At 41.4% G+C, this 8,014-nt stretch overlaps 1 protein-coding gene across 1 annotated transcript in view; it reads right to left on the minus strand.

Moving 5' to 3' along the window:
• The window catches only part of CTNNAL1 (catenin alpha like 1), a 474,086-nt gene that overhangs the window by 382,105 nt on the left and 83,967 nt on the right, over window positions 1-8,014 (minus strand). The window lies entirely within an intron of this gene.

The raw sequence follows: 8,014 nt of genomic DNA on the forward strand, positions 1-8,014 counted from the left end.
ATCTCACAAAAGGTGTAATTTTAAGCATACACAGACTAATAGGCAAAAGTGCATTTTATCACAGAATGTTCCAATATAATGAGTACATAGGCAAGTCTTGAAGCCAGAGTCCATTTGCGGAGAATCTTACTTTAATGAACTCTTGATTAGGGCTGTTTGTAATCATTTATTCATAATTTTGCCTCTGGGGAGCTCAGTGTCTCCTAATCAGTTTAAAGCCATCTGTTGGCTGCGCTAAATGTAGTAACAAAAAGAGAAATAAATAACTACATTTGTGCAGGCAGCCTTTAAAAGAGCAGAGATGTTTTATGGCCAAGCAAAAGATTTGATGTATGAGGATGAGAATTATATTGGATGAATGAGACTTAACAATAGCTATTCAGAACACAGCAATTTGGCCAAAAAATGGAACCAAGGATAACTGTAGCTTTTAGCTTTAATGTGGATCTACACTAAAATCTTTCATTTTTGATGTCTCACCCGTCCTCTAATGAATTTATTGAAGCGCAGATTGTACTGCATTTTATTCTTCCCTATCCATGCAGGCCTGGGGAAAGACGTTTTACAGGTTGCTTCCAGGCCAGCAAGAAGGGGAGAAGAGCAGTTACATATTCACTTGGCTCCCTCACCTCTACCTGGTGACAACCCCCATGCCAGTCTCAGGCAGGTGCACGGAGCCCGAGATGCATGGCAGGTGTTCGCTCGTGGGAGGGGGGGTGTTTGGAAGCGATTGGGCAGAAGTCTAGATGGCAGTTGGCTTGTCAGATAAATACACTCCTGGTGGCTGCATCCACCAGGTGTGTGTGCGTAAAACCCCCCAAAACGAATACAGTGTACAGGCCTGACCGTAAAATGGTTAAATGGAAGTTACTGCGTTTATTGCTGGCTTAAAATAAGCAGTAGCATTTTCTGCCTGCTGTGTAAGATCTTTTAGCTGGCCACTGGGTTGCGAAAGACAAGGCAGCCTAACAGCCAATTGAAGCCACACATAGCAAGCAGACAAAACCGTGTCTACGCCTAGGTTCACACACAGGCCATTTCAAAATCGTCCGAGTGACTTCAAGCTGGCATTTCAGTCTAAGTTCGGGGACGATTTCACAGACATCTGTGTGGGTTCCTGCAGAGATGTCTATTGAAAGCACCCCCGAAGTCGCCAAAAGTAGTACAGAAACTACTTTTGGGAATAGGGGCGGTGGCACAAAGTCAGCGTCGCACTGGTTTGGACGGTGCAATTGCCAACAATTGGCTTCGATATGACATGCGATTTGACATGTCAAAATTGCATGTTACAAATCAGACCAATTGTGAACGTGGGCTAATTGTGAGGAAACAGCTGACAGGGCTTCCTGGATCATAAGGTTTGCGAACAGAAAGACGGATCAGGGAGTACATTTTACATACAGTAGATGTATTTTAGCAGTATATTTTGAAGTTTACCTGGAGTTACACAGTACTATAAAATAGGACATGCTTTCACTAAGAATACAGCTCACTCGGAAAATACTAAAAATGACAGTTTGAGAAAAAAAATAAAAAAGAAAGTTAGATTTTTACAATACCAGGGAAAGAGCCAAATATTTCTTGTGCTGGGAGGCAAAAGAACAATAAGGACCCAGTCTTTACTAGAACAGAAGTAGGATTGTTCCTTCTAAACAGGTATTGCCTTGGCACTTGTACTCGGCATCAGAATACAGCCATTTAGACAATGTTGTATTAGGCTACAGAAGCAAAATACAAAATCTTACATTTTAAACTGGACTTAATCTGCAAATTAGGGGATGCACATCTGTATGCAGCAAAGCCAAATGTGCCATTTATACAGTATAAAAAAAAAAAGTGTAGAAAACTAATTTTATGATAGTATTTAAATATAGCATTAATAGTTCTGTCTTTGGTTTATAATTCATTACCAGGAGACTCTCGTTCTAAAAAAGTGCCAGCATGCCATTCCAAAAGTCTGGCATATGACTGACACTGTATAACCTACACCATCAAATTCCTAGCACCTCAAAATGGAAAGCATATGATCCGCAGCAGGCTATTCATGATCAAGCGAGCTTCTCTTACAAACCTACCATAGCAGCGCTGAGGTTATTCACATTTTATGGGGCACATTCAAAACTCTGTTTTGAGGTCATTGGCACCAATTAATTTCAATGTTCCTGCCATGCAAAAGAACATGGTACCTATCGCTGTAATAGAAGTCTAACTAATAACAAACTGAAAATGCAACTACATCCCACAGTATGCATAGAATGAGAGTTTGAATGCCAAGTTTTGGAAATGTCACGTTTTCAAATAGACTAGCAAAGTTGTCCAGTATGGCGTTACAGCTGTCCCAAGTACTGTACCTAACGTATACCTTTACACAAATTGTAAGTGGACCTTCTATTCAAACAGAAGATCTGTTTTGTTCACAGGCCCCAATCCCCAAATATAAAACTGCTTAACAAAGGCAATTGAAAAAAAAAGAAAAAAAAAAAAAAAAAAAAGTTTGTTTTAAAATAACAAAAACACACTCTTCCTTTGTCTGACTTCTACAACAGATGTGGAAGAAGTCACTGTACCTCGTAGCAGAGTGGGGCCCTTGAAGACCCACAAGCATGAGCTCCTGCAAAGGGCTGTTTTTTGTTACATACAAATTTTTTTAATATACTGTATTCTCTCCCCCCCCCCCCCCGTTTTTTTTTTTAGTATTTTGAATTGCCTGCTGGGGGTCTGCCTGAAAGCAAAGCGGAACTTCCATTTTCTAATCTTCAATATTGTCTCAGTCTTTGATGGCCATCCCAATTTTTGATGCGCAAAGTAATTCATTTTAATCCTGGTTCCACAAATGAATATGTTTGTCTCAAAAAGAACAAGTCTATTGCGTTAGAAAAAGAATGCACTAACCTGCATTTCTTTGCATGTCATAATGATGCAAAAATACACTATATTGTATTAAGTATTGGGACGCCTGCCTTTACACGCACATAAACTTTAACCACTTTACCACCGGAGGATTTTCCTGCTAAAAGACCAGGGGGTTTTTTGCGATTTTTTACTGCGTGACTTTAACGGACAATTGCGCGGTCGTGCGACGCTGTACCTAAACGAATCTCACGTCCTTTTTTTCCCCACAAACAGCTTTCTTTTGGTGGTATTTGATCACCTGTGCGATTTTTTGATCACGCGCTATAAACAAAAAAAAGAGCGTAGTTTTTGCAAAAACAACAATATTTTTCACTTTTTTTTATATGAAATTCCCCCCAAAAAAAATTTAAAAATCAAAATTTAACATTTTCGGCCAATTTGTTTTACGCTACCTAGGTTTGGTAAAAAAAAAAAAAAAAAAAAAAAAAAAAAAAAAAAAAAAAAAAAAAAAAAATCGCAAAAAGCGTATTTTGATTGGTTTGCGCAAAAGTTAGTTATCGCGTTTACTAACAAAGGGAAAGATTTTTGTCATTTTTGGTGTTTTTTTTTTTAACGAGTAATGGCGGCGATCTGCGATTTTTTTTGCGGTACTGCGACATTGCGGCGGACAGATCGGACCCTTGACTGACATTTTTGACACTTTTGGGGGTACCAGTGACATTACTGCAGTAATCAGTGCTATATATATGCACTGTTACTGCAAAAATGACACTGGCAGGGAAGGGGTTAACAGTATTGGACAGGGAGGGGTTAAGTGTGTCCTAGGGGCGTGATTCTAACTGTGCAGGGACAGGTCTACTAGTGTAAAAACAAAGATCAACAGTTCTACATAGTAGAACTGTCTGATCTTCACTTTTACACAGGGAGAACTGACAGGCGGCTTGTTTACATAAGCCGCTCTGTCTTTCTCCCGCTGTACCGGCGATCGTAGTGTGACCGGCGGACATCGGGTCCGCTAGTCACACTCCCGCACTCCCCCGTGAACGAGCCGAGGCGGGCGCGCCCCCGCCCGCTATTGGCTCTAGAAGGAGTGACAGGCGAGCGACGTAGACCTACGTCACTCTGCCTGGCCGGGGCCGACTGCCGCAGTAAATATACTGTGCGCAGTCGGCAACCGGTTAATGGCGTCTTAATCCATAGAGTTCAATACTGAGTTGGCTCACCCTTCGCAGCTATAACAGCTTCAACTCTTCTGGGTAGGCTGTCCACAAGGTTTAGGAGTGTGTCTATGGGAATGTTTGACCATTCTTCCAGAAGCCCATTTGTGAGGTCAGGCACTGATGGTGGACAAGAAGACCTGGCTCAGAGTCTCTTCTCTAATTCATCCCAAAGGTATTCTATTAGGTTGAGGTCAGGAGCATGAAATGGTCTAAATTTTTTTGGTATGTTGACATCTTAAGAGTTCCCTTCACTGAAACTAAGGGGCCAAGCCCAGCCCCTGAAAAACAACCCCACCCCATAATCCCCCCTCCACAATTTATTTGGACCAGTACAAAAAGCAAGGTACATAAAGACATAGATGAGCTAGTTTGGGATTGAGGAACTTGACTGGCCTGCACAGAGTCCTGACCTCAACCCGATAGAACACTTTTGGGATGAATTAGAGCGTAGACTGCAAGCAAGGGCCTTATGTCCAGCATCAATGCCTGACCTCACAAATGCACTTCTGAAAGAATGGTCACACTCCTAAACCTTGTGGACAGCCTTCCCAGAAGATTTAAAGTGGTTATAGCTGCAAAGAGTAGGCCAACTCAATATTAAACTCTAAGGACTAAGACTGGGATACCATTAAAGTTCAAAATGCTTTTGAAAATATAGTGTATGTGACCAGCAACCCAGGAGATACAATTTTAGGTTCCAATACAACTGAAAAATCTATCGGAGATAGCTATGCTTCGTCCAATCCAAAATATTTTGGTAAAAAGTGGTCCTGCCGCCTTTCACAAAAGCCCTGCAGCTGGTAAAGATGTTATTTCATACTGAGATTTTTAATCAGTTTTAATGGGAAACTTGCACTAAACGTTTAGGCATGGATACAAGCTAGATGGCTGGCACAGAGGTACCACTGAAAAAAAAATAACTGGTTGGAGCGCTTCTAGTCTATTGCACTACCACTGCATTCCATTATACACCCCACCAAGCGCTGTGCCACTTGCTTAATGTCAGCAAAGTAAAAGGCTCTCAGAAGTATTTCCACAAACTGTTTAGTCCGTCAGGACAAGCAAGCGCTCAAGCATAAATGGCGAAAATTTTATGGACATCAAATAACTATTTTTGTGACCCACCCCCCCCCCCCCCCCCCCATTTTTAACTTTTCTTTTTTTTCCTTGTCTAGGTTAGATATTCTAAATGCAATTTCTTCATCCTGTAAAATTTTTGTCAAGAGCTTATAAAATTCTGGTTTTCAGTATGTTGCATTATTAGAAATGGAAAATGTAATAAGCATTGATTATAAGATTTTAAATTTCCTAAACAAATTCTGGGAGGACAGTAATACAATTGCTGGTTTACTAGTTTAATTAAACCAATCAATTTAGCGTAAATTGAAGAAGGCAAAGCGGACCTTAGGCAACCTATGCCTCCTTTGAATTTCCACACAAATGTAATTTTAAGTACCTAGCAAATCTAAGTCTTGTCTGCATGGTTTTTCATCACGATCTCACCAAGCTATGTGAGGGGCACATGGCAATCACACCGCATTCTTCCACCAGCAATTTACCACAACTTAGATAGCAGAAGGATTTCTTTTGTCCCCCCTATAGAAGTAGTTGTCAGCTTCAGGTTAATATACAATCACTGTCAACAGTGAAACCCAGCAACAGGTCTGCTGCTTGGAAAATATTTATTGCATTAGCCTGAGCAGATGGCTCCTGCTGGTACAAAGAGGAAAGAAACAGTGGTAGAACACGGAGAGCAGGAATCAATCACAAAGCACCTTGCAGCTAAAGCAAGCTGAGGATTATAGCACAACATGAAAATAAAAGGCATATTGATATTTAATAACAGACAAAGTGACTTGTAAGACACAGATCAGTACTACAGTAAACAATGTCAGTAAAAGCCATTGTAAAGTCAGAACATGACATTTCACACATAACTAGAATAAGAGCATACTATATAGGTGGGGAATAAATAAGACTTGATAGAAAGGAATATTTTGATGAAATGTGCCACGATTTTCCATGGCTGTGCATACACACATGTGCTTTTTATAGGTATACACCCCTTTTATTTTGTTCAGTTAAGCAGGGCAAACTATACCACTACTAGTAAAGCCAACAGACTGTACAAGGGCACCTGGTCTCAGTACAGAACCAAAAGAAGATTGGCCATATTAACCCACTGAAAGGATGGCTTTGTACTCCCATTCACAAGCTTGTGTTCCAGAAGGTTCCATTCACACTAAAATGCAATGCTCGAAAGCCACATTCCTGTGCAGCTTCCAGCACCGCATTCTAATCGCATTGCCCTTGCAATCTGTTGCTGGCGCCAGTGCAAAGTTAACACCCCAAAAGCAGGTCACAAGCAGTGCATTTGCCCGTACCGGCTCGTATGGTACAAAGGAACCATGCGATGAGGTTGCAGTGCATTTCAAGAAGTAGTGCATGCACTACTTTTGGTCTGGTGCAGTGCGATTTCAGCCCCTTCAAAATGAATAGGGCTGAAATCACACTGCACGTGAATAGAATAGGAACCGCAGGTTGTATGTAAGTGAATGGGTGCTTGGGCTCAAAAAAAAAAAAAAAAACTACAAGCAATGCTATTTCAGTTTAAGGACATTAGTGGAGAGAAGCATAATTATACAGCTGGCTTCAGACCCTGAAACTGATCTTAGTGTAGCGTAATGTTAAACTAAGCTGCCACCACACAGTTTTGACAGAAATGCCAATCGGTAGAGCTGCAACAGAGCATGCATGTGCCCTAAACCCAGAAACAAACAGCGATGTACCAGTATGGGCTTCCTGGGCAGGTGGTCCCCAAGTGGTTTATACCACTTTAAGGGCTAGTCATATTTGTCTGTCCTCTTTTGATGCAGCAAATTCCTTGAATTTTGCTGCATGAAATGCATGTCAATTACAAATCCCATTATTTCCAATGTGGCTAGCTCAAATCTATGTTCTGCAGTTTTGCGTATAAGACTTAAGCCTCGTACACATGCACCAATTGTTGGCCGTGAATTTTCGACCAATCTGTGATGACGGTCCGATCGGCCGATTGTCGGCTTGTTAGTATGATGCTTCCGACAACCGACTGCGACTTTTCGGCCCGAACAAAATCTGGTGTGCATGCTATAAAATTTGTTGGCCGTCAACAGAATGGCCGATTGTTCGTCAGTCAGTACAGATTTCGGCATACAAAAATCAGATGAGCAAGACTGGGCATGCTCAGAGAAGAAAAAAACACACGGAAAGTAAACCAGCACATGACATCACTTCTGAAGTTGGTTGTTGTTGGCCGAAAAAATTAGTGTGCAGTCTAGAGCAGATTTCAACCAACACAACAACACTGGACAAAAGACGGCCGATCGGTCGGCCAACAATCAGTGCGTGTGTACGAGGCATAAGGGAAACTCTATGGCCCCATTCACAGCTATGTGTGAACGTGTGTAGCTAGCAAAATCCAGCCTATAAAGCCCTGTTCTCACCTCGTAAGCTCGTAAAACGCTCCTCTGAAGTCTCAAAACCGCCCAACAAGAAAAATCCATTCATTTCAATAGCCCCTGTTCACATATGAGCATTTTGTCGCCTGAAGCTCAAAAAAGTACATGAGCTTCTTTTCTGGCAGATTACTTTTGTTAGATGTCAATGCCTGCCTCCAAACACCTGCAAAAATGCCTGAGAAAACGCCTGAAAAACGGATAAGCTCAGGTGCGAAAGAAGCCTTAATAAAACTGGTCATAAAACAAATACAGGTGCTGCAATTACTGAAAACCTGAAAAATGATAGTTGCCCGTCTCATGCTGACCCACTGGTTTTAATCCATACCGAGTCACTGACCTATAAAAAGAAGACAGACAAGGAAAGCGAGTAAAGTCGAAGTCCTTATTTATATTCTTCCTCATAGGATCTATAACCAGACAGGTAGTATTTACAGACAGGAT

Source organism: Pelophylax lessonae, assembly GCF_965119305.1.
Source record: "Pelophylax lessonae genome assembly, chromosome: 5".
Classification (NCBI taxonomy): Eukaryota; Metazoa; Chordata; class Amphibia; order Anura; family Ranidae; genus Pelophylax; species Pelophylax lessonae.